We start from the raw sequence: 26,203 nt of genomic DNA, 5'->3' as shown, positions 1-26,203 counted from the left end.
TGGATTCATGTCTTTTTACATCAATTAAGAGATGTGTTCCTCAGACCATCCGGGGGCATCACAGCCCTGTACCAGACCCTAATCAGAGGATAATAAAACGTTCACACTGAACTGTAGCAATATTTATGGCCACAACAGTTTGCCCCCCTGCCATGCTGATACTTCTGCTTCACATAACTTGTTTTATTTACTGCTCCATTCTATGTCCTGTTGTGTATAAATATGTGACTCTTCAGATTTTGTGTTATACTGAGCCTGAAGAAGAAGAGACCTGAGAGTCTCGAAAGCTTGCTATTATTACCATCTTTTCAGTTAGCCATTAAAAGGTATCAAACACTGAGGACTTGAGTTCTTTTAAATACATTTTTATCTCTACTGGCTAACACGGTACAAAGATATATTTTACCTGTAAAAAGACATAAATCCATGTGACACATTTATTTCCTGCTCTGAATGTGTCAAACGTCATCATAAGTTTGTATTCCCAGACTCTCCTGTCTCTTTGGGACTTGAAATTTCCTTTCAATACCAGCAATTTCATGTCCATGATGCTGTGGTCTGGGTTACAAAAATGTTTGTGCTGATGTGCCTTGCCAAAAAGTTACATTTTTGTTTCATCTGTCCATAGGACATTCTCCTAGCAGCTTTGTGGATTGTCAACATTTAGTTTGGAAAATTCCAGTCTGGCTATTTTATGATTTTTTTTTCAACAATAGTGTCCTCCTTGGCCATCTCCCATGAAGTCCACTTTGGCTCAAACAACGACGGATGGTGCGATCTGACACTGATGGTCCTTAAAGGGGGCTTTACAAGCAACGACATCGCTAGCAATGACGCTCGTGAAAGCACCCGCCCCCGTCGTTTGTGCATCACGGGCAAATCGTTACCCGTGGCACACAATATCACTAGTACCCGTCACACTACTTACCTTCATAGCGACGTCGCTGTGGGCGGCGAACAGCTTCCTTTCTAAGGGGGCGGTTCGTGCAGCGTCACAGCGACGTCACACGGCAGGTGTCCATTAGAAGCGGAGGGGCGGAGAGCAGCCGCATGAAAGTCACGCCCACCTCGTTGCTGGCTGGACGCAGGTACGTTGCTGTTCGTCGTTCCCGGGGTGTCACACACTGCGATGTGTGCTGCCTCAGGAACGACGAACAACCTGCGTCCTGAACCAGCAACGATTTTTTGAAAATGAACAACGTGTCAATGATCAACGATAAGGTGAGTATTTTTGATCGTTAGCGGTCGCTCGTACGTATCATACACAACGACGTCGCTAACGAAGCCGGATGTGTGTCACGAATTCCGTGACCCCAACGATATCTCGTTAGCGATGTTGTTGCGTGTAACGAGGCCTTAAGGCAGGGGTGGGGAACCTTTTTACTGCCGGGGGCCATTTGGAAAATTCTACCAACCTTCGGGGGCCGCACAAAATCATCAAGTTCAAAAAATGACCCGGCTATAATTGGTCAAACAATTAAATAACTCACCCCTATACCTCTACTGTGGAGGCCAGAGCTGATTCTCTTTGGTGCGCTGTGATGTTTGCGTCTCACAACTGCTTTTCCAGGTTTGTCTTTGTTTGAAGCACAGATTGGTAAATCATATATATTACACAGGAGACACTGTACATACACACACCGCTCTGACACACTGGCTGTATACTGCACACAGCCTTGACACAGTTGTCATATTGTACACTACCCATGACACATACTGGCCATATACAGTACACATGCACAGGAGATACTGTATACTGCACACAGCACTAACATGCCGTATACAGCACACACACACAAGCCATACACAGCACTCACACGCCGTATACAGCACACACACAAGCCATACACAGCACTCAACAAGCCAAAAAGTTCTGCATGTAAACATGTGCACACCAGGAATTAGATATACCAATAAACCTTACAATATGAAACTTTATTAAGTGCCAAACACAGCACACACACACGCCATATACACAGCACACACAGCTCACACACGCTGTATACACAGCACACACACAGCACACACGCCGTATACACAGCGCACACACAGCACACACGCCGTATACACAGCACACACACGCCGTATACACAGCGCACACACAGCACACACGCCGTATACACAGCACACATGCCGTATACACAGCACATACATAGCACACACGCCGTATACACAGCACACATGCCGTATACACAGCACATACGCCGTATACACTGCACATACACAGCACACACGCTGTATACACAGCACACACGCTGTATACACAGCACACACAGCTCACACACGCCGTATACACAGCACACACACAGCACACACGCCGTATACACAGCGCACACACAGCACACACGCCGTATACACAGCACATACACAGCACACATGCCGTATACACAGCACACATGCCGTATACACAGCACATACGCCGTATACACTGCACATACACAGCACACACGCCGTATACACAGCACACACACAGCTCACACACGCCGTATACACAGCACACACACAGCACACACGCCGTATACACAGCACACATGCCGTATACACAGCACATACACAGCACACACGCCGTATACACAGCACACACACGCCGTATACACAGCGCACACACAGCACACACGCCGTATACACAGCACACACGCCGTATACACAGCACATACACAGCACACACGCCGTATACACAGCACATACACAACACACACGCTGTATACACAGCACATACACAGCACACACGCTGTATACACAGCACATACACAGCACATACGCTGTATACACAGCACATACACAGCACACACGCTGTATACACAGCACATACACAGCACACACGCTGTATACACAGCACATACACAGCACACACGCTGTATACACAGCACATACACAGCACACACGCTGTATACACAGCACATACACAGCACACACGCTGTATACACAGCACACACGCCGTATACACAGCACACACGCCGTATACACAGCGCACACACGCCGTATACACAGCGCACACACGCCGTATACACAGCGCACACACGCCGTATACACAGCGCACACACGCCGTATACACAGCGCACACACAGCACACACGCCGTATACACAGCACATACACAGCACACATGCCGTATACACAGCACATACGCCGTATACACTGCACATACACCGTATACACTGCACATACACAGCACACACGCTGTATACACAGCACATACACAGCACACACGCTGTATACACAACACATACACAGCACACACGCTGTATACACAGCACATACACAGCACACACGCTGTATACACAGCACATACACAGCACACACGCAGTATACACAGCACACGCACATGTCGTATACACAACAGACGCTGGACACTGAAGTCACAAATACATTTGATATATGGTGGTATATATTAGATATAAACACACTTAGCGCAGATATAAGTACCTGCTGCTTAGTTGCCCTGTAAGATCAGGTGCAGCACAAGTGATGGATGCAGCAGCTCAGCTCAAGGGCTGCCTTCATTCTCGTCTTTTCTCTCCAAGAAAAGACCTGCTAGCCATGAACAGCCGAGCACAGCATGGGAGTGTGAGAGGTAGAACGCACGGCACTATACAGCCTTCTATATCCCGTGCAGGCCCCTCCCCCATCACTCTGATTCTAGCTGTAATCTCACAGGGAGCATGCAGGAGCAAGAGGGAGGAAGTCCCACCCCCAGTGCTGTCTGTCGGCAATAGACAAGATCAGCGGCTGCCCGAGCACCACAGCCACCGGGAATCTGCTCCAGTGCCCCGGGGGCCACAGAAAAGGTCATTGCGGGCCGCATACGGCCCGCGGGCCGGAGGTTCCCCACCCCTGCCTTAAGGCCTAAGCCACACGGCGAGAAAATCGGTGCGAGTGGAGTGCGATAAAACATCGCATTCCCCTCGGACCAATTCTAGCCTGTGTGACAGCACACATGGGCGATTATTTTCTCAGCCCTAATCGGACCGAGAAAACAATCGCAGCATGCTGCGATTGTAATCCGAGACTCTTTCTCTCGCACCCATTCAAGTGAATGGGGCGAGAGAAAAATCGCACTGCACTCGCGGTACACCGGTGTACCATGCGTGCAGAGCGAGAATGTCTATAGCCGGCTACACAGGCGAGAGGGAGAGAAATCCCTCCCTCCCCTCCTGAGTGCCGGCCCGCCCCCCGCAGCTGAGGTCTGCTCGCACGAACGGACCTCAGTTGCAAAGACACAGGCATGACACTCGGCTCTGCTGTACTGCCAGCACGAGCCGAGTCTCATGCAAGTGGATCGCAGTAGTCCCCGTGTGGCCCCAGCCTAAGGCTGAAGTTCACCTTTAATCTCTTTAGAAGTTTTTCTGGGCTCTTTTGTTACCATTAGTATTATCCATATCTTTGATTTGTCCTCAATTTTCCTCCTGCAGCCATGTCCAGGGAGGTTGGCTACAGTCCCATGGATCTTAAATTTCTGAATAATATGTGCAACTGAAGTCATAGGAACATCAAGCTGCTTGGAGATGGTCTTATAACCTTTACCTTTAACATGCTTGTCTATAATTTACTTTCTAATCTCTTGAGACAATTCTTTCCTTCGCTTAAGGCCCCGTCACACTAAGCAACATCGCTAGCAACATCGCTGCTAACGAACAACTTTTGTGACGTTGCTAGCGATGTTGCTGTGTGTGACATCCAGCAACAACCCGGCCCCTGCTGTGAGGTCGTTGGTTGTTGCTGAATGTCCTGGGCCATTTTTTAGTTGTTGCTGTCCCGCTGTGAAGCACAGATCGCTGTGTGTGACAGCGAGACAGCAACAACTAAATGTGCAGGCAGCAGGAGCCGGCTTCTGCGGAGGCTGGTAACCAATGTAAACATCGGGTAACCAAGAAGCCCTGTCCCTGGTTACCCGATATTTACCTTTGATACCAGCCTCCGCCGCTCTCACTGCCTGTGCTGCCGGCTCCTGCTCTGTGCACATGTAGCTGCAGCACACATCGGGTTAATTAACCCGATGTGTGCTGTAACTAGGAGAGGAAGGAGCCAGCGCTCAGTGTGCGCTGCTCTGTGCACATTTAGCTGCAGCACACATCGGGTAATTAACCCGATGTGTGCTGTAGGAGAGCAGGGAGCCAGCGCTCAGTGTGCGCTGCTCCCTGCTCTGTGCACATTTAGCTGCAGCACACATCGGGTAATTAACCCGATGTGTGATGTAGGAGAGCAGGGAGCCAGCGCTCAGTGTGCGCTGCTCCCTGCTCTCTGCACGTGTAGCTCCGTGCGGTGGTAACCAAGGTAAATATCGGGTTGGTTACCCGATATTTACCTTAGTTACCAAGCACAGCATCTTCCACGCTGCGCTGGGGGCTTGTCACTGGTTGCTGGTGAGCTCACCAGCAACTTGTGTAGCCACGCTCCAGCGATCCCTGCCAGGTCAGGTTGCTGGTGGGATCGCTGGAGCGTCGCAGTGTGACATCTCACCAGCAACCTTTTAGCAACTTACCAGCGATCCCTATCGTTGTTGGGATCGCTGGTAAGTTGCTTAGTGTGACTGGACCTATACTCTAGTCGATGTTGAGTGTAGTACACACCATATCACCAAACAGCACAGTGAGTATCTGTAGCCCTATATACAGGCCCACTGACTAATTACAAGATTGTACACACCTGTGATGCTAATTAGTGGACACACCTTGATTTAACATTTCCCTTTTATCACATTATTTTCAGGGGTGCCATCATTTCTGTCCTGGCCTGTTTCAGGAGTTTTATTTTTTTTTAAATTCTGTGGAAGCATTGTTGAAAAGTAATTTCTGACTTTCATTTGTTCATTTTCATTGATTTTTTATTTATTATTACTTTTGTCAGATTAAAGTTATTTCTGTGACCATTGTGGTTTTTCTTTCATTAAATGAGAGGTACCAATAATTTTGACCAGATGTATATGTCCCCCATCCTGGTATATATATCCCCATCCTACTATATATGTCCCCCATCCTGGTATATATGTTTACCATTCTAGGCCACATCCTGGTATATATAACCCCATCATGGTAAAAATGTCTCTGATCCTGGTATATATGTCACCATCCTGGGCCCCTCCTGGTATCTAGAGTCCCCCTCTTGGTATATACTGTCCCTCTCCTGGGTCCCTCCTGGCATATACTGTCCACCTCCTAGTATATACTGTCCCCCTCCTGGTATTTACTGTCCCCTCCTCATATATACTGTCCCGCTCCAGGGGCCCTCCTGGTATGTACTGCCCCCCTCCTGGTATCTACTACTTCCCTCCTTGGGCACTCCGGGTTTATACTGTCCCCCTCTTGGTGACTACTGTTGCCCTTCTGGGGCCCTCCTGGTATATGCTGTCCCCCTCTTGGGGCCCTCCTGGTATATATTGTCCCCAACCTGATATCTACTGTCTCCCTTCTGTGGCTCTCCTGGTATATACTGACATTTGCTGTTTGTAATATGAAGGAGATCCAGATTGTTGAGTGGTTTCCGGCTACAATGTTTTATTTTCCAGTTTATCATGATGTGTTTGTGTTCTTAATTTTGAACTATAAAGCCCCCTACAGACTGTGTCATTTGCTGGAAATAGCTGGATGGTCAACAAATTACATATTCAGAATTCAAGCAGATCCAACACAATAAGCAACTTCTAATGAATATCCCCATTGCTCTGAGTCTGTAGGGAAGTGGGAAGTAATGACAAAGTCCTTTTGTATTTCTTGCTGAAATGACAAGCTCATACGCCCCCTAAAAAAGATAGTCACAAGCTTAGCTTTACTTATAATTCCTCTCCGTGTTGAAGATTTAGAAGTTTATTCACCTTTATGAAAATTATGAAGTGTGTGTAGTCTTTGCTGATTCTTTCAATGTGAAGTGGAAGTGACCAAGATGGATATGAAGGGACTTATTATGGTAATGGCTATAATTGGTAATACAGATGGCAAATATACATGAGGACTTACAGTTCAAAGATATATTCAGTATTCTGCGACCTATCACTATAAGCTCAACTACAGATAACTCTCCTGGAGCCACAACCTACTGGGACCTACTGATATTAATCAGCCCTGTCGAAGAAATGCCAACAGCCCAGACATGTATTTAGTAATTTAGTAAGAACATACTCTCAAGGGTGTTTTACACGCTGCGACATCGCTAACGATATATCGTCGGGGTCACGTCGTTAATGACGCACATCCGGCGTCGTTAGCGACATCGCAGCGTGTGACACCTAGGAGTGACGAATGATCGCAAAAACGTCAAAAAACGTTGATCGTTGACACATCGCTCCTTTTCATAATATCGTTGGTGGTGCATGCCGCTGGTTGTTCGTTGGTCCTGCGGCATCACACATCTCTATGTGTGACACCGCAGGAACGACGAACATCTCCTTACCTGCGTCCACCAGCAATGAGAAAGGAAGGAGGTGGGCGGGATGTTCCGCCCGCTCATCTCCGCCCCTCCGTTTCTATTGGACGGCTGCCGTGTGACATCGCTGTGATGCTGCACGAACCGCCCCCTTAGAAAGGAGGCGGTTCGCCGGCCACAGCGACATCGCAGGGAAGGTAAGTCCATGTGATGGGTGTAAGCGATGTTGTGCTCGTGACACACAACTGACGGGGCAGGTACGCACGCTAGTGATATCGATAGCGATATCGCAGCGTGTAAAGTGCCCTTTACTCTACAGATATAGCAGGCGGGATCCTATAACAGTGTGCCTAAGCAATCTACATAGCCTAGCCAGCCATTTACCGTACCTTGGAGAGACCACATTATGCAATTTTCTTAGAAATCTTTCATGCAAACAAATGTTCCTTGTGTAATGAGCATTTAATCTGCAAATTCTACATCTGTGCACACACATTTAATACTAAAAGTATATGAACATACCTACATTATTGTGAAAACTTATCTACTGATGTAAAAGAAAAATGCTGAAAAGTAAGAATGCTTTCAAAATAGAAGTGTAATCAGTTTGTTTTTTTATCAATTAACAAAATAAATGAACTAAAAAGAAAACTAAATCATATATATTTGGTGTGACCATGTTTTGTCTTCAAAACAAGACCAATTCTTCTAGGTAAACGTACAAAAAGTCAGTGATATTTTAGAAGTAACCTAACCACCATACCAAACAAGTTATAATGATAATGATTTTCATATAGCAAAATATAAACAAGGCACTCCTAGATCCAGTGAAAAAATATTTTTTATTATTAAGTGCTCAGTGTAGTTAGACGTTGCGGAGCAAACATGGCCTTCATCAGTAACTAGCACCTCAGTTGAGGAGGAATAAATTATATGTTGTTGCCGTCAGTGCTAAAGGGAACACTAAGGCTAAGTTCACATTTCCGTTGTTTTGCGGGGCCGTGGCACTGAGGACGTCAGTGCCGCAGGGACTGCAGGACAGGTGAGTGTGTGTGTGTGTGTAAACACATGCTGAATGCGGGAGGGGGCGGAGCCGAGCGGGGGGCGGGGCCAGGCGCTGAGGATGTCAGTGGCTGTGCTGCGGTCTGCATGGCTGGGGACAGGTGAGTGTATCTGTGAGTGTGTGTGTGTGTGTATGTATGTATGTATGTATGTGTGTGCACATGCGGCGTGCGAGAGGGGGCGGAGCCGAGTGGGGGGCGGGGCCAGACGAGGGTGTCAATGGCAGTGCTTGTCTGCATGGCTGGGGACAGGTGTGTGTGTGTGTGTGTACATACATGTGCGGAGTGCGGGAGGGGGCGGGGCCGAGCTGGGAAGTGTCGGCCTCCCTGCACACGTAACCAGACTAATTATCGGGTAGCAAAGCACCCGATATTTACCTTGGTTACCCGATATTTACCTTGATTATGGGCCTACACCGCTTAGCGCTGGCTCCTTGCACCGTAACCAGGGTAAATATCGGGTAACCAACCAAAGCTGGTGACGTGTGCAGGGAGCCAGAGAGCATGCGCAGCGAAATCCGACGGATCTCGCTGCTCAAAAAACGTTACATGCTGCGTTCCTCCCGCCCAGCGGTCAGTCGTTCCACGACTGATCAGTCAGGCGGAGGGTGCAACGCAGCATCATCAGTCACAATCCGCTGCTCATACAAGTCTATGGGAGCAACGGAATCCGCTAAACGGATTCCGTTGTTTACAAGAGCAGCGGATTGTGACTGATACATTTTAGCGGAAATGTGAACTTAGCCTAATAAATATAACTTGCAATATCTCACTGCTAAAATGTGCAGTTGTGGGAACGCAGGCAAGTAATCAGCTATGGTCTGCAGTTTTCACATTACAGAATTATGCAGTTATAGTAGCGCAAATGAGTGTTCAGCTTGTATTCAGAGACTTGTCACTGCTGCATTAGGCTAGGTTCACACTTCCGTTGTTTTAAATCTGTCAGGTCCGTCAGCAACGGATCAGTTGTTTTTTAGTTGTCAACTGATGCAACGGATGTGTTTTTCACAGGATTCCTTTCACAGGAATCCTGTGAAAAAACTGATCCGTTGTGTCCATTGCATCCGCTGTGCGTCTGTTTTTTGACGGATTAGGCTAAGTTCACACTTCCGTTGTTTTGTATCAGTCACAATCCGTAGCCTTGAGGAATTACGGTATCCTGCAAAATATTTTGCAGGAATCCTGTATTTCCCCATAGACTTCTATTGGCGACAAATTGTGACTGATGATACTGCGTTGCATCCGCTGCGTCGCGGTCAGTCATTTTTTGACTGACCGCCGGGTGGGAGCAATGCAGAATGTAACGTTTTTTTGGCCGTCAATTGACGCACCGCACAGGAATCCGCCGCAGTCCGTCACGCTTGTAATGTATGTCTATGGTGCTGGATTCCGTCGTAATCCGTCTTACGATGGAATCCAGCGCTGGATTCCGTCATGCTCTACTGAGCATGCCCAGCATGTTTGGCACACTCACTGGGCTGTCCCAAACACAAACGGATCATGACTTAGGCTAAGTTCACACTTCCGTTGTTTTCGTCGTCAAAAAAACGACTGACCGCGACGCAGCGGATGCAACGTAAGGTCATCAGTCGCAATCCGTCACTAATAGAAGTCTATGGGGAAAAGCTGGATTCCTTCAAAATATTTTGCAGGATACCATAATTCCTCAAGGCGACGGATTGTGACTGATGCAAAACAACGGAAGTGTGAACCTAGTCTTATGTGGTTGAAAATAGCGCTATTCAGGGAGCTTCTGTGATAACAGCCTGTGAGTAGCAGTATCGATAATAGATTTGCGCAAACCTATATCCATAGAAAAAAGTTGTGGTTAATTCTCCAAAATGTTTGGAACAACCTTCCTGCTCATTTCCCTCAAAAACTGTGCAAGTGTACCTAGGAAAAATTGATACTGTTTTGTAGGCAAAGTGGGCTCACACCAAATATTAATTTGATTTAGATTTCTCTTTTGTTCATTCATTGCATTTTGTGAGTTGATAAAATATACAATCACTTTTAATTTTGAAAGTATTATTACTTTTAGTAGTAGTGCCCAAAATGTTTTTACAGTAGTGTACATGTTTATTACATATGAATAGCTATAATTAGAAGGCTCATTATTTGTGCATACATGCACTAGAGGAGAGTGTGCCGATGGCGCTGAGTTAGCAGTTACGGGCACAAAACACCCTCTGTCACAAAAGAAGACATTAGCCTTATTAATGACAAATGTTAGTTGAGGGGACTTTTTGCAGATTTTACATCGAGGCCCAGAAAGTTCAGGTTTTTACATCAACACATTGAAAAATTATAGATGTCAACAGTCCTGAATGTGCTTGGGTTATTCCAACTTTTCAGATATAATCTCAACGAATTTTAGGCTGTCCTAGACCTGAAGGAGCAGGGTTTATATAAAGAAAGAAAGTTGTCACATATGGGTTGGGGTACGTGAAGTGGAACTTAAACTTCCTTATGTTGCCAAACTATTATTGGTAAGTAAGGGCTCATGCGCACGTTGCGGTTTTTTTTTTTTGCATTTCTGCAGCGTTTAAGCTGCAGCGTCACATTGTCAAAATTCATGCGTTCTGCTTCCCCAGCAAAGTCTGAGAGTCATGCAAAATCCGTGCGCACGATGCTTTTTTAAACGCAGCATTTAAATCTTTCTTACTTACTAACTTACTAAATCTCTGCGTTTAAAAAAGCAGCATGTCAATTCTTTTGTCAGTTTTGGCAGCGTTCTACACCCATTGAAATAATGAGTTGTAGAAAAACGCTGCCAAAATGCTAAGCAGTGCATTTTTGTTGCGATCCGCATGTTTTTTTAACATAACAAACGCAGTTCTTTCGGTCTCTCTCTCTCTCTCTTTCTCAGTCGATCAGTCTCTCTCTGTCCATGTCGGTCTCTCCCTCCCTCCCGCTCTCTCAAACTCACCGATCCACGATCATCGGCACGGCGCAGCACGGCGTTCACATTGTGGCGGCTTCTCCTCTTTTGAAAATGCCGGCCTCTTATTAATCCATCTCGAATTCCCTGCTTCCCCCACCCACCGGCACCTATGATTGGTTGCAGTCAGACACACCCCCACGCTGAGTGAGAGCTGTCTCACTGCAACCAATCACAGCCACCGGTGTGCGTGTCTATATCGAGCAGTAAAAAAAATAAATAATTTAAAAAAAAAAAAAAAACGATGTGCGGTCCTCCCGAATTTTTATACCAGCCAGGGTAAAGCCACACAGCTGAAGGCTGGTATTCTCAGGATGGGGAGCTCCACGTTATCGGGACCCCCCCGCCTAACAATATCAGCCAGCAGCCACCCGGAATTGACGCATCCATTAGATGCGACAGTCCCGGAACTCTACCTGGCTCATCCCGAATTGCCCTGGTGCTGTGGCAAACGGGGTAATAAGGAGTTAATGGCAGCAGCCCATAGCTGCCACTAAGTCCAAGGTTAATCATAGCAGGCGTCTCCCTGAGATACCTTCCATGATTAATCTGTAAGTTAAAGAAAATAAACACACACTTCCAAAAAATCCTTTATTTGTAATGAAAGACAAAAAAACACCCTCTTTCACCACTTTATTAACCCCTCAAAAACACCTCCAGGTCCGACGTAATCCAAGCAAGGTTCCAAGACGTTTTCAGCTCTGCTACATTGGAAGCTGACAGGAGCGACAGTAGAACACCGCCGCTCCTGTGAGCTCCATTCAGCAACTGAAGTGAGCCGCGCGATCAGCTGTGTCGTCACTGAGGTTACTCTCGGCCACCGCTCTCAGGTGGAGGACTGCAGCTGTGGCCGCGAGTAACCTGAGTGAAAGCACAGCTGATCGCGCTGCTCACTGCAGTCACTCAGGGGATTTGCGGTCACAGGTGAGACCTTCACGTGTGACCATAAATCAGGCTGCGACACAGAGAGAGAGAGCCGCACGATGTCAGTGAAATCAGGTGAAGCTTTGATGTCACTGCTGCGGACTCCTGTGTCCTGGCACTGACCTCGGAGGTTCATCTGAGTTCATGACAGCACACAGAGACAGAGCCGCAGGATGACAATAAAGATGGGTGAAGTTCATCCGAGTTCATTCTCATCGCCCGACTCTCTGTGTCTGCTGTCAGCGGGCATGTAGCAGAGCTGAATTGCCGGGGGACCGCACTGACAAAAATGCATCCAAAACGCATGTAAAATGCATGCAAAATGCATCCAAAATACATGCGTTTTGGATGCATTCTTTTTGTCAACACGCAGCATCAAGTCTGCCAGAGGGTGCACTTATTTCTGCACTGGCCAGGACGCAACGTGTGCATGAGCCCTAACACTCTTATAGAAGAATAGCAGACCTTATCCAGTTCACAATCTCTGGATACCCCCAAATGGCAGTAGATTAGGCCTTATGCTGGTATACTGTTGCACAGATGTTTTTAATTACTGCAAGAACTTGGTAGTCACGTCCCTAATAAAAGGTGTGGTTCCATGTCTCGCATCACAGGACCTGCCGAAGCACAGACGTGCGAAACAGCCGCCGTCGTCCTTCGTTTGCCTCTCATCACCTCCCCGCTACCTTGATGTACCTGCTCCACTAAGAAAAATAAATAATTCTTTTGCACAGAAGCATGGTGGTTGCTGCTCTTCTTTCTTCTAAGGGAATCTATGGTCTTGACTAATTATGGGATTGTGCACCCCTGCTTTCTGCAGGATTGCGAACGTTTGGGAGATCTAGTGGTGCCCAGTGCTTTCATGTTATGAATAGATGTATGTATATGTATGCATACATTTAGCATTCTAAATCCTATAAAGACATATGAGTTGCCCTCCTCCATTATGTAGTAATGTCCCCATTCCAATTCTAATTTACCTCATCCTGGGCTACTTCTAGTAAATATATCCCCCCCTCCTGGTATATATTCCCCTTCCTGGTATAAATGACTCCATCATGGTATGTCACCCATCCTAGCAAATATGTCCCCCATCCTGGTATATATGTCCCCCATCCTGGTATATATGTCTCCCATCCTGGTATATACTGTTCCAATCCTGGTATATATGTTCCCCTCTTGGTATATACTGTCCCTTCCTGGTATATACTCTCCCCCTCCTGTTCTATAATATCCCCCTCCTGATATATGTTCCTCTGCTGGGCCCATCCACAGTGATCCCTGCTAACGTAATCATGCCATCCATGGCTATGGAATCTCAGATGTCTTTCTATAGTACGCCGATGTAACATCATAAGTAGCTTTTAGTTAAAACACCTTTACAGCATTTTTTTAATTTCCCCGATGAAGTGTTGCTTTAAATGTAAGTCCCCTGACCTCTGTCTTATACTCGCCTGCTGCCTTCTTCATCTTCATCAGCAGCTGCAGAACTACAAGGCTCAGCATACTCCATCCAGGACTGTATGCAGGAGTTTTTTGCCCACCCAAAAAATGACGTGGGCTTTGCCATATGTTTGTATGCTAGCCAGGTACAGCAGGCACCTACGGGCTATCCCCAACCCCCAGCTGCCTATTTGTACCCTGTTGGGAACCAAAAATATAGGGAAGCCCGTTTTTTTTAAACTATTTCATGAATTTCATGAAATAATTAAAAAACAAATGACGTGGGCTTCGCCATATTTTTGTATGCTAGCCAGGTACAGCAGGCAGGTGAAATAATTAAAAAAAAATCGACATGAGCTTCGCCCCATTTTTGTGTCCAGCCAGGTACAACTAGGCAGCTGGGGATTGGAATCCGCAGCACAGATTGGCCTGAGCTTTCTGGGCCCCTCTGCTATGAATTGCAGTCCGCAGCCACCCCAGAAAATGGCGCTTTCATAGAAGCGCCATCATCTGGCGCTGTATCCAACTCTTTCAGCTGCCCTGGTGACGGTGGCTCGCTGGGTAATAATGGGTTAATACTAGCTTTGTTTTACTAGCTAGTATTAAGCCAGAGATTCTTAATGTCAGACAAGTTTGACCCAGCCATTAAGAATCTCCAATAAAGGGTTAAAAAAAAAGACACCACACAGAGTAAAAATACTTTAATAGAAATAAATACACAGCCACACTTAAAGACTCCATGTTTATTACTCCCTCTTATCTCTCCACGATCCATAGTCTTCTGTCTTCTTTCTCCTTCAACCCATGCAGATCTGCTACATCAGCAGCGCTGCATGGGAGGAAGACGCTGTTGCTCCCCGTGCAGTCTTTTCACTCCGTGAGTGAGCTGAGGCTGCTGGTGTAAGTGGTGACGTCACCGCTGACAGGAGCGTTGCTATTGCAACGGTGATCTCCTACCACAGCTGGTGAATAACAGAGCAGGGAAACAGAACAGGGAAGCCGACCGTGTGCCAGAGCATCTCGCCGGTACACGGAGATACACAAATGATCACCGCCTACTGGAGAGATGCACTGACAGGACCTAGCATGACGTCTAGCCATGTGACCAGTCTATAGCCAATGAGATAATAGACACGTGACTGGTCACATACTATTTTGACGTCACGATAGGTCTTATCATCAGTCCTGGTTACCGGGAGGATGCAGCGATTATCGGAAGAAAAAGTGGAGGGAGACAGAGTGCAGGACGCGTCGTAGGGACATGTAAGTGTTATGGCAATGTTTATTATCTGTATGTGTACATTTATAATGTGTTTTTATGTGTTTGTGATTGCCTCCCATTGTGTTCAATGGGGTTCGAGAGGTTCGTCGAATGGCTCGCCGAACCGAACTCGAACGCGGCTTCCGTTCGAAGAAATGAACCGAACTCGAGCCTCTAGAGGCTCGCTCATCTCTACTACTGACAGCTCAAGTGTTTCATGGAATGCACCAGATTTCACCACTCTATGCAAGTCTATAAAAGTCTTGTTTTAGCCTCCTTATGGCTGTCATGGAGTTGCTTGAACACTTGTGACATAACTTCTGAACTCCAGTCAGAAGTTATGGGCACAAGAAGGTACCATGGTACCGAAGTCTGATAAAGGATGAAGCTGCCGGAGGGTAAGTATAATACCGAGGTCAGGGAACTTACATTTAAAGTGCCAGTCCACCGCTGAAAACCTCTCCCCACTGAAAGTGGGGCTTTAAGTGGACTCACAATTAGGATTCTGTCAGTTAAATGGATGTGACATTAAAAATGGATTTTAGTCAGGTGAATTTTTATAACATCAGAAATATTTTTACATTGGCATAACAATTTTGTATTAGATCAGCACTGTAACATCAAAACTAAATTTCTGACAGATAACAAACAAATATATTTAGGAAAAAAAATCCTCTTGTCTGCTCCTAAAAATACAACAATCAAATTTAAACAATTAATCTCTGGCGACAATCTTAGTTGCTTGACAGATGTCGCCAAAATTATGCTGTTCCAGTATCAAAGAGAGACACTGCCAGCAGGCAACGGCATGAGGGTCACAGTGCTTTAAAATAATGAAGGCCACACAAACTATTGACACTTTCACCACAATGTGGTCATCTTCACTAAGGGGTGTACTCCCTTTTATTACCAGACGTTTTTACATTAATGGCTGTGCTGAGTTATTTAGACGGCACACCAAATTTACACTGTTACACAAGCTGCACACTGACTACTACTGACTACACTGACTACTTTATATTGTATCAAAGTGCCGTATCTTCAGCGTTACCCCATGAAAAGGTATAATAAGATATTATTTACAGAAGTGTGAGGGGTGTACTCATTTTTTGTGATGTACTGTAACTCATTAGCTGCCAAATACTTTGATTGCTAGGTTGCAAGCCATGGTGATGTAGGCCTCGGAAAAAGCAGGCTCCAGCATGTATAGTGGCGAGAGGTGTTTTTTTAATGGACCTGGATTTTGAGTCCGGGTTTTAGAAAATGGGCAAAGAGCTGGGAGGGACTGGCCATTCCATTACCTCTATTCCAGGTTTTAGTAGGACTATTTAATGCAGGTCAGCTACCTTAGGCCTAAAACACACATCCGTGAAACACGTGTGTGTTTGGTCCGTTTCCGTGTATACTGGAGACACGGCCAAACGTGCACCAATGTTATTGTATGATAAAAGCTCCACGTGCGTTTTTGATGCATGTCCGTTTGTCTGTGTCCATGATCTGTACCTGTGTGCATTTTGCACTGCAGCATGTCCATTTTCTACACGCAACACGCAGCACGGACCCAATGAAAGTCAATGGGTCTGTGCGCACGTCCAAGTGACAGAGACGCATCTCTGTTTGCTCCCTGTACGTTTTGTGCTTTTTTCATGTGATGTCGGTCTTTTTTCTTTTTCTGTTTCGTTCTCTCCCTCAGTCCGTCGGTCGGTCTCTATGTCTGTACGGCTGCACGGCTGTTATAAAAACTCCGGCGGCTTTTACTATTTTGAAAAAGCCGGCCGCCCATTAATCAATCTCGTATTCCCTGCTTTACCCGCCCACCGGCGCCTGTGATTGGTTGCAGTCACACACGCCCACCACGCTGAGTGACAGCTGTCTCACTGCACCCAATCACAGCAGCCGGTGGGCGTGTCTATACTGTGCAGTAAAATAAATAAATAAATAATTAAAAAAAAGTGCGGTCCCCCCCCCATTTTAATACCAGCCAGATAAAGCCATACGGCTGTAGGCTGGTATTCTCAGGATGGGGAGCCCCACGTTATGGGGAGCCCCCCAGCCTAACAATATCAGTCAGCAGCCGCCCAGAATTGCCGCATACATTAGATGCGACAGTTCTGGGACAGTACCCAGCTCTTCCCGATTTGCCCTGGTGCGTTGGCAAATCGGGGTAATAAGGAGTTATTGGCAGCCCATAGCTGCCACTAAATCCTAGATTAATCATGTCAGGCGTCTCCCGGAGAAACCTTCCATGATTAATCTGTATATTACAGTTAAAAAACACACACACCCGAAAAATCCTTTATTAGAAATAAAAAACACTAGCAAAGTCCCTCATCACCAATATATTAACCCCGACAAACCCTCCATGTCCGGCGTAATCCACGGACCTCCAGCTCTGCTACATGCAGGTGACAGGAGCTGCAGAATACACCGCCGCTCCTGTCACCTCCACGCAGCTAATGAAGGCAATAGCGCGATCAGCTGAGCTGTCACTGAGGTTGCCTGGATCCAGCGGTGGCCGCGGGTAACCTCAGTGACAGCTCAGCTGATCGCGGTACTCACCTCAGTTGCTGCGTGGAGCTGACCGGAGTGGCGGTGAGTAGCGCGATCAGCTGAGCTGTCACTGAGGTTACCCGCGGCTACCGCTGGATCCAGGTAACCTCAGTGACAGCTCAGCCGATCATGCGGCTGTCTTCATTTGCTGCGTGGAGGTGACAGGAGCGGCGGTGTATTCTGCAGCTCCTGTCACCTGCATGTAGCAGAGCTGAAGGTCCGTGGCTTACGCCGGACATGGAGGGCTTTGTCGGGGTTAATAAATTGGTGATGAGGGACTTTGTTAGTGTTTTTTATTTCTAAGAAAGGATTTTTCGGGTGTGTGTGTTTTTTAACTGTAACTTACAGATTAATCATGGAAGGAATCTCGGGGAGACACCTGACATGATTAATCTAGGACTTATTGGCAGCTATGGGCTGCCATTAACTCCTTATTACCCCGATTTGCCAACGCACCAGGGCAAATCGGGAAGAGCCGGGTACAGTCCCAGAACTGTCGCATATAATGTATGCGGCAATTCTGGGCGGCTGCTGACTGATATTGTTAGGCTGGGGGGCTCCCCATAACGTGGAGCTCCCCATCCTGAGAATACCAGCCTTCAGCCGTATGGCTTTATCTGGCTGGTATTAAATTTGGGGGGGAACCGCACGGCATTTTCTTTTAATTATTTATTTATTTATTTCTATACTCCATAGTGACACGCCCACCGGCTGCTGTGACTGGTTGCAGTGAGACACCTGTCACTCAGCGTGGGGGCGTGTCTCACTGCAACCAATCATAGGCGCCGGTGGGCGGGGAAAGCAGGGAATACGAGATTGTTTAATGAGCGGCCGGCTTTTTCAAATTAGAAAAAGCCGCTGGAGCAGTGTGAATGCCGTGCAGCGCCGGTGATCGGGGATCGGTGAGTATGAGAGAGGGGTGACACTTCAGTCACTCGGGGGATTAGCAGTCACTGGTGAATCCTTCACCGGTGACCGCTAATCAGTACACAGCACAGACAGAGCCGCGGCATGACAAGGAAGTCGGGTGAAGTTCACCCGAGTTCATTCTCATCCCGCTACTCTGTCTGCTGTCTGCCGACATGTAGTAAACGACATTTTGCATCACACACGGATATTCCACACGGACAACACAAACACATGTCAGTTAAGTTTCACACGCGCACACGGACATTTAACACGCACATACGGCTAGCATATGGGATACATACGCAGGCCACACATACCATAAAAGCGGACCTAAAAAACGGAAAACGGACCCAAAAAACGGCCCGTTTTACACGGACGTGGTTTTCACGGATGTGTGTTTCAGGCCTTAGTTATTGCCTTGGACAAAAGGTGGAAATAGCTCTGAAATTTATGTCTATGTGTGAGAGGTGAAAGAAAGTTGGACTCCTTGACAGGAGATGAGAGGTAGCTGGGCATTTAAGTTGTTCTGTGTTTCCTTACCCTGATTTGTACTCTGGAAAAAGGCTGTTTGTTTTCCATTTATTGAAGATTTATGGACTACTGTATAATAAATCTACCTGTTTTGAAGCAAGCAACTTTGTGCCTGTGCTTACTTTCAAGCTGCTGCCACAGTGTATGTATACTGTTTCTTCATGTAACGTCTGTCCGAGGCTGCAGGTTTAAAAGGATACCTCAAACAAACTTATTCTGAGCCGCTCTGTCTGGCAGACACTAGAGGAAACCTGGCCTTCACCATTTAACTCCTTACAGGAATTTGGTCTTACAATGGTGTCCACCAAAGAGCGAACCATAGTCAAGAGAATGGACATGTAGATCGGTCAAAATCAGGGGTTGAATAAAATTTGTAAAGCAGGAGAATACTCAATTAACAAGTCGAAAATTAAATTTGCCGCCTTCCTGATCAAATCTGACAGTGGTTTGGCAATAACCGAAAAATTCTTAATCTCCTATAGAAATTGACAAATCTCAGAAAGCATTACAAAGCATTTAAAGAAATTGGTTGAACCCATTCCCAAATGGCTTGAACAGTCTTAGAGCTGCTTTACACGTTACGACATCGCTAGCAATTGCTAGCGAAGTCAAGCACGATAGCACCCGCCCCGTCGTACGGCCGATATGTGGTGATCGCTGCTGTAGTGAACATTATCTCTACGGCAGCGTCACACTCACATACCTGTTCAGCAACGTCGCTGTGACTGCCGAACAATCCCTCCCTCAAGGGGGAGGTGCGTTCAGCGTCACCATGACCTCATAGCGACGTCACTAAGCGGCCGCCCAATCAAAGCGGAGGGGCGGAGATGAGCAGGACGAACATCCCGCCCAACTGCTTCCTTCCTCATTGCTGGCGGGAGGCAGGTAAGGAGAGGTTCCTCGTTCCTGCGGTGTCACAGGTAGCGATGTGTGATGCCACAGGCACGACGAACAACATGGTTACTGCAGCAGCAACGATAATTGAGATTAGGGAGGGATGTCACCGATTAGCAATTTTGAACATTTTGCAACTATTCAAAATCGCTAATAGGTGTTCACACGCAACGACATCGCTAACGCGGCCGGATGTGCGTCACAAAATCCGTGACCCCAACGACATCGCTTTAGCAATGTCGTAGCGTGTAAAGTCACCTTTAGAATCCATACGAAAGGTGTCTGGTGAAAGGATATATCTGAGAAAAGGTATCTTCTTAACCCCAAACTGACATTTTTCCAATTTAGCAAATGAATGATTCTTCCTAAGAATCTGGAGAACCCAACTGACACGAGTTCTATCATCCCAGTATACAATCATAAACTTCCCAAGAAATTGTCTAAAAATGTAATTCCCAAAACTCTGGAAAACCGCTGGACCAATACTCCAACCAGAAGGCATAACCAGATACTCAAAATGTTATTGATGCTATAGAAAAGTGAGCTTTTTCTACATTAGATGACCGTACAGAGCCTATGTACAGAATACATTTCCCACGCTCTATGTAAACATTGAGCGACCATGGAATGCTTGCTATAGAATTGCAATGACACTCATACCTACAATGCAAACTGTAACCAAAGAGCTGACCGTGATAAGTATTCTACTGCGTTTACAAAATTATTTTTGCGCATAATTATTTTTATTGTTGATTTGATTCCTAAGTACAATATTAAGAAATTTTCTTAATAGTATAATATACATTTCCCACAGGAGCAACTAACCAGAACCCCCTCATTGTATCCTCTGTAGCAGAATAGTATTCTCATTCCAGCAGGGAATTGGGTAGTAAATAACAGAAAAAATCCATTTGTGCAAAATGACAATAGAAGCCAATATAACCTTATGCAAATTGAATTAATTTACATATAAAACAACAGATTCCAACCTGTTAATAGGCAATATATGTCCAAATGAACCCCGGTTGGTGATGGTATCCAAAATTTGTAATCCGCCATGCTAGTCTTAGGAGTATATGTGGATAATGCTCTGGGCAGTGGCATTCTCCGCTGATATCTTCCATTCAAAAATGGAGTAGCAATATTGGCACCAATTTTCTTTTTGTTTCAATGTTTTTTTTCTATTATTAACCTTCCAAATAGTCTTAATTAAAAAAAATTCCAGCATTTTTAACAAGATGCACAGTAAATTAACACAAGATAAATCTAACAAAATCAATATTTGTTGTGATCACCTTTTGCCTTCAAAATAGTATGCAAGCATGTGATGATATGGTTAATACTTGCCTAATAATTGTGCACAGAGTGTATAGAACCTAGTGCTTTAGTAGGGTAAAACTACAACATGTTTCAATTCCAAACTCATGAATCTTCCTCAGGCATAAAAATACATCTGTTTGAAATAATACCACCTAATGTCTGACACGTTTCGGGGTGTTTTTCCCCCTCTTCAGTGCAAAGCAAGAGGTCAGAGGAGAATTTAGAATTAAAACATGTTGCAGTTTTGTCCTAATAAAGCACAAGTTTGTATATAATTGTAGAGTGGCGAGGGGAGATAGTGGTGGGCGATGGATTAACTCTTTACGCTATGGCATACTATATATAAAAAAAAAACAAAAAACATTTTCCTGGCTGGGTGTGTGTATTTGTGTCGTGTGGGCTGTACACCCCTTGCATACCGCATGTTACCATTGGCATCAGCTAGCCAGGACCAAATGACAATTTGCTGCCACAAAGAGACCACCAATTCAGTTTCAACAACAACTTTTTACTTAGCAGTTCATTTTCACCAGCTTTATACACAAGATAGTGGGCACACATATTCCAGCACATTTCAGTTTCACAAAGCATATTCAGACATATTTGCAGTTCCTGTAGGGGGTTTTTGCTCTTAGGCTATGTGCTCACATTGCGTTCAATTCCGCAGCGTGTAAGTCACTGCCTGTGCGGCTCAGAACACAGCCAAAAAAGCTGCGTTGTGAGACACATTCGGCAGAACGCAACGTGCGCACATTCCTGCAGAATTCATGCGTTCTGGATGCTTTCTCTGCCATACAGTAGACAAAGTGGGAAAAGCATCCAGAACGCACATTTTTCACAGTACGGTCCCACTCGGCTCTGTAGCATCCCCATAGACTTGCAGCAGAGCCGAGTGGGACCGCCTTGTCAAAAAGAGCATGGCTGGCTGCGAGACAGTGCCGCGCGATCAGAATGAACTCGGATGAACTTCACCCGACTTCATTGTGATCGCGCGGCTCTGTGCTTGTCGGCGGCTTGATTTGCGATCATACGTGAAGGACTCACCTGTGATCGCAAATCCCCTGAGTGACTGAAGTGAGCCGCGCGGTCAGTTGTATCGTCACTCAGGTTACTCACAGCCACAGCTGCAGTCCTCCACTTGGGAGCAGTGGCCGTGGGTAACCTCAGTGACAGCACAGCTGATCACGCAACTCACTTCAGTTGCTGCATGGAGCTCACAGGAGCGGCGGTGTTCTACTGCTGCTCCTGTCAGCTTCCGATGTAGCAGAGCTGGAAGTGTTGTGGGACCTTGCATGGATTACGTCGAACCTGGTGGTGTTTTTGAAGGATTAATAAATTGGTGAAAGAGGGTTTTTTTTGTCTTTCATTACAAATAAAGGATTTTTTGGATGTGTGTGTTTATTTTCTTTAACTTACAGGTTAATCATGGAACGTATCTCGGGGAGATGCCTGCCATGATTAACCTAGGACTTAGTGGCAGCTATGGGCTGCTGCCATTAACTCCTTATTACCCCGTTTGCCACCGCACCAGGGCAATTTGGGATGAGCCAGGTAAAGTCCTGGGACTGTCGCATCTAATGGATGCGGAAATTCCGAGCAGCTGCTGGCTGATATTATTAGCTGGGGGGCTCCCCATAACGTGGAGCTTCCCATCCTGAGAATACCAGACTTCAGCCGTGTGGCTTTACCCTGGCTGGTATCCAAATTGGGGGAAACGCACGTTGTTTTTTTAAATTATTTAGATATTTTTTTAACTGCTCGATATAGGCACGCCCACCGGCGGCTGTGATTGGTTGCAGTGAAACAGGTGTCACTCAGCGTGGGGGAGTGTCTGACTGCAACCAATCATAGGCGCCGGTGGGCGAAGGAAGCAGTGAATACTAGATGGATTAATGAGCGGCCGGCATTTTCAAAAGAGGCGAAGCCACCACAGTGTGAACGCCGCGCCAGTGATTGTGGATCGGTGAGTATGAGAGAGGGAGTGGGAGGGAGAGACCGACATGGACAAAGAGAGAGATAGAGACAGAGACAGAGAGAGACCGACCGACCGAGAGAGAGGGAGAGACCGATAGACCTGCGTTTATTATGTCAAAAACACATGCAGATCGCTAGTAAAAAGCAAGTGAAACACATTCTTTCTTGAAAAATATGCGTTTAGACATTTCTCATTGACTTCAATGTTATTAAAACGCTGTCAAAATGGCAAAAACAATTGACATGTTGCTTCTTCAAATGCAGGGATTTTGACAAATTTTCTGCAACTAAAATGCAGCGTTTGTAAATGCATCGTGCGCACAAGAAAGCCATATTTTCCATAGACTTTGCCTGGAAATCAAAACGTATGCAATTTTGCATTAAAATTCTGCAGCTCAAAACGCTGCTGAAACGCATGAAAAAAAGCAACGTGCGCACACAGCCTTACCCAGGTTCTGTAAGTCCTAGCAAAACCCAGTCTAATGCTACTGTCCAATTTGTAACAGTCACTCTCCTGTTATAGGGTTCTATCTTCTCCTCCTATTGCCACTACAGTCAGAGTAGAGCCTTGTTCTCCCAGATGTTTCAGAATCTATTTCTCTTCTCCTCGTAAAGTAGGGGGATAAGGGATAGCAAGTAGTCCCAGAGTAGAGCCTTGCACTCTATGTTGCATGGGGTGACTCCACCCAGGAAAGCTATCTTTGCTGATGTATTAGTCTGTCATGCCCGATTACCTTTTAAGGCCGCTTTACACGCTGCAACATCGCTAAAGCGATGTCGTTGGAGTCAAGGAATTTGTGATGCACATCCGGCCGCGTTAGCGATGTCGTTGTGTGTGACACCTACGTGCGATCGAAAATCGTCGCAAACACATGCAAAATCACTAATCGTTGACATGCTCCCCTATTCCCAATTATCGTTGCTGCTGCAGGTACGATGTTGTTCGTCATTCCTGCAGCAGCACACATCACTATGTGTGACACCGCAGGAACGAGGAACCTCACCTTACCTGCGGCCGCCGGCATTGCGGAAGGAAGGACGTGGGCGGGATGTTACTTCCCACTCATCTCTGCCCCTCCGCTTCGATTGGGTGGCTGGTCATAGCGACGTTGCTAGGCAAAACTCAAAAATATACAACTAAATAATAGGATAAAGAGTTGCACACCAGTCACAATGTATAGGGGAATAATGAAAAGCAGGACTGTTATGAGAATACTAGACTGAAAAATACAATCCATTGTATTTTTCAGTCTAGTATTTCACATAGAGTTTTGCACCTTGTTCACACTATGGTGAAGTCCATTCTTTAATTAATATGCATTTTCTGTCTGAGAACCCTGCCCCACCCATAGTCATTAGTGATGAGCGAGTACTAAAAAGCTCGGGTGCTCGAAGCTCGGGCCGAGCCTCCCAAGATACTCGTGTACTCGGGCCGAGCAACGAGCCCAATGTTATCCTATGGGAGACCCGAGTATTTTTGTGAAATGACCCCCCGGCAGCATGGAGAAACCCTAAAAATGGCACAAAAGTCTCAGAAGAGTGCTCAAATGACATGGCAACAGCATGGGGAAGACCCCTTGAAGCATTTATCACTCAAAAGTCACAGCTGTGAACAATTTTGTCCGCGTTTCACGCCATTTTTACGGACTCACCAGAAAACCTTCCAAAATGACCCCAAAATGATTTTTCATGGCAGAAATGTTAAGGGCACATACGCAATAGTGAGATAGAGCTGGTGTATGTTACTTTTTGAGATTAATACATGAAAGATTCTACGTGAAAACATTGTGTGGCACTCCGATGTCCCTGAGAAGAGACGTACATGAAGGCCTCTTGAGTCTAATGTGCCCATTTTGAGGAAGTGAGTCTTTGTAGTATTTTCCTTTGCCAGGGCAGTCCAAAATTGTGAGGTTCACCAATGCCCCTGCATACAGACGTGCATGAGGGCCTGTAAACCTGAAGTGCCCATTGGAAGGAAGTGGGTCTATTGTAGTATAGCCCTTAGGCAGGGCAGCCAAAAATTGGGAGGCTCCACGTTGTCCCTGGATAGAGACGTGCATGAGGGCCTGTAAACCTGAAGTGCCCATTGGAAGGAAGTGGGTCTATTGTAGTATAGCCCTTAGGCAGGGCAGCCAAAAATTGGGAGGCTCCACGTTGTCCCTGGATAGAGACGTGCATGAGGGCCTGTAAACCTGAAGTGCCCATTGGAAGGAAGTGGGTCTATTGTAGTATAGCCCTTAGGCAGGGCAGCCAAAAATTGGGAGGCTCCACGTTGTCCCTGGATAGAGACGTGCATGAGGGCCTGTAAACCTGAAGTGCCCATTGGAAGGAAGTGGGTCTATTGTAGTATAGCCCTTAGGCAGGGCAGCCAAAAATTGGGAGGCTCCACGTTGTCCCTGGATAGAGACCTGTTAGGTTCTTAGTGCCTCCGTGCTTGCATTTAAAAACCGCACGTGTGTGCCTGTTGGTGGCAGCTTTCCGCTGCATTTGTGTGAGTTTTGCAAAAACTTGGATATAACGCACAAGTCTAGTGAATAATACACATCAGCACAGCATTGCAAAATGCGCAAGGGCGTTGTCAACGAACAAGGAAGTGGACGTGATGGTGGTGCAGGCAGAGACCGAGGTTGTGTGCAAGCTCTAATTTCGCCACAACAAAGGGCCACATCTAGTCGCTCGCACGTCCTGTCCCAAATTCTTGGGGACCGCAGCAGTACACCGCTCTTGAACCAAGACCAGTGTCAACAGGTTGTTAGTTGGATAGCGGATAATGCTTCCAGTCAGATTGGCACCACCACAAACACTCTGTCTTCCACACGGTCAAGTGTCAGTAGCCGTGATACTGCACCGCACATTTCAGAACCTGATCCTCCTTCCTACCACCAGGCCGAGTACACGTCCACGGACATTACTGATCCCACACTTGTACACTCGGAAGAGCTGTTCGTTCACGTTTCCATTCACAAATTCTGGCCTCTCGCCAGCTCCTGTTGAAGTGGGCCATGACGAGATTGTATGTACAGATGCCCAAATATTTG

General features: G+C 46.3%; 1 protein-coding gene across 2 annotated transcripts in view; it reads right to left on the bottom strand.

Moving 5' to 3' along the window:
• Positions 1 to 26,203, bottom strand: part of SHROOM3 (shroom family member 3) — a 566,845-nt gene that overhangs the window by 528,041 nt on the left and 12,601 nt on the right. The gene's annotated exons all lie outside the window — the stretch shown is intronic.

The sequence above is a fragment of the Anomaloglossus baeobatrachus genome, chromosome 1, assembly GCF_048569485.1.
Source record: "Anomaloglossus baeobatrachus isolate aAnoBae1 chromosome 1, aAnoBae1.hap1, whole genome shotgun sequence".
In the NCBI taxonomy this organism is placed as follows: domain Eukaryota; kingdom Metazoa; phylum Chordata; class Amphibia; order Anura; family Aromobatidae; genus Anomaloglossus; species Anomaloglossus baeobatrachus.
The sequence above is the reverse complement of the archived record's forward strand: the minus strand, read 5'-3'. Positions and strand labels throughout refer to the sequence as shown.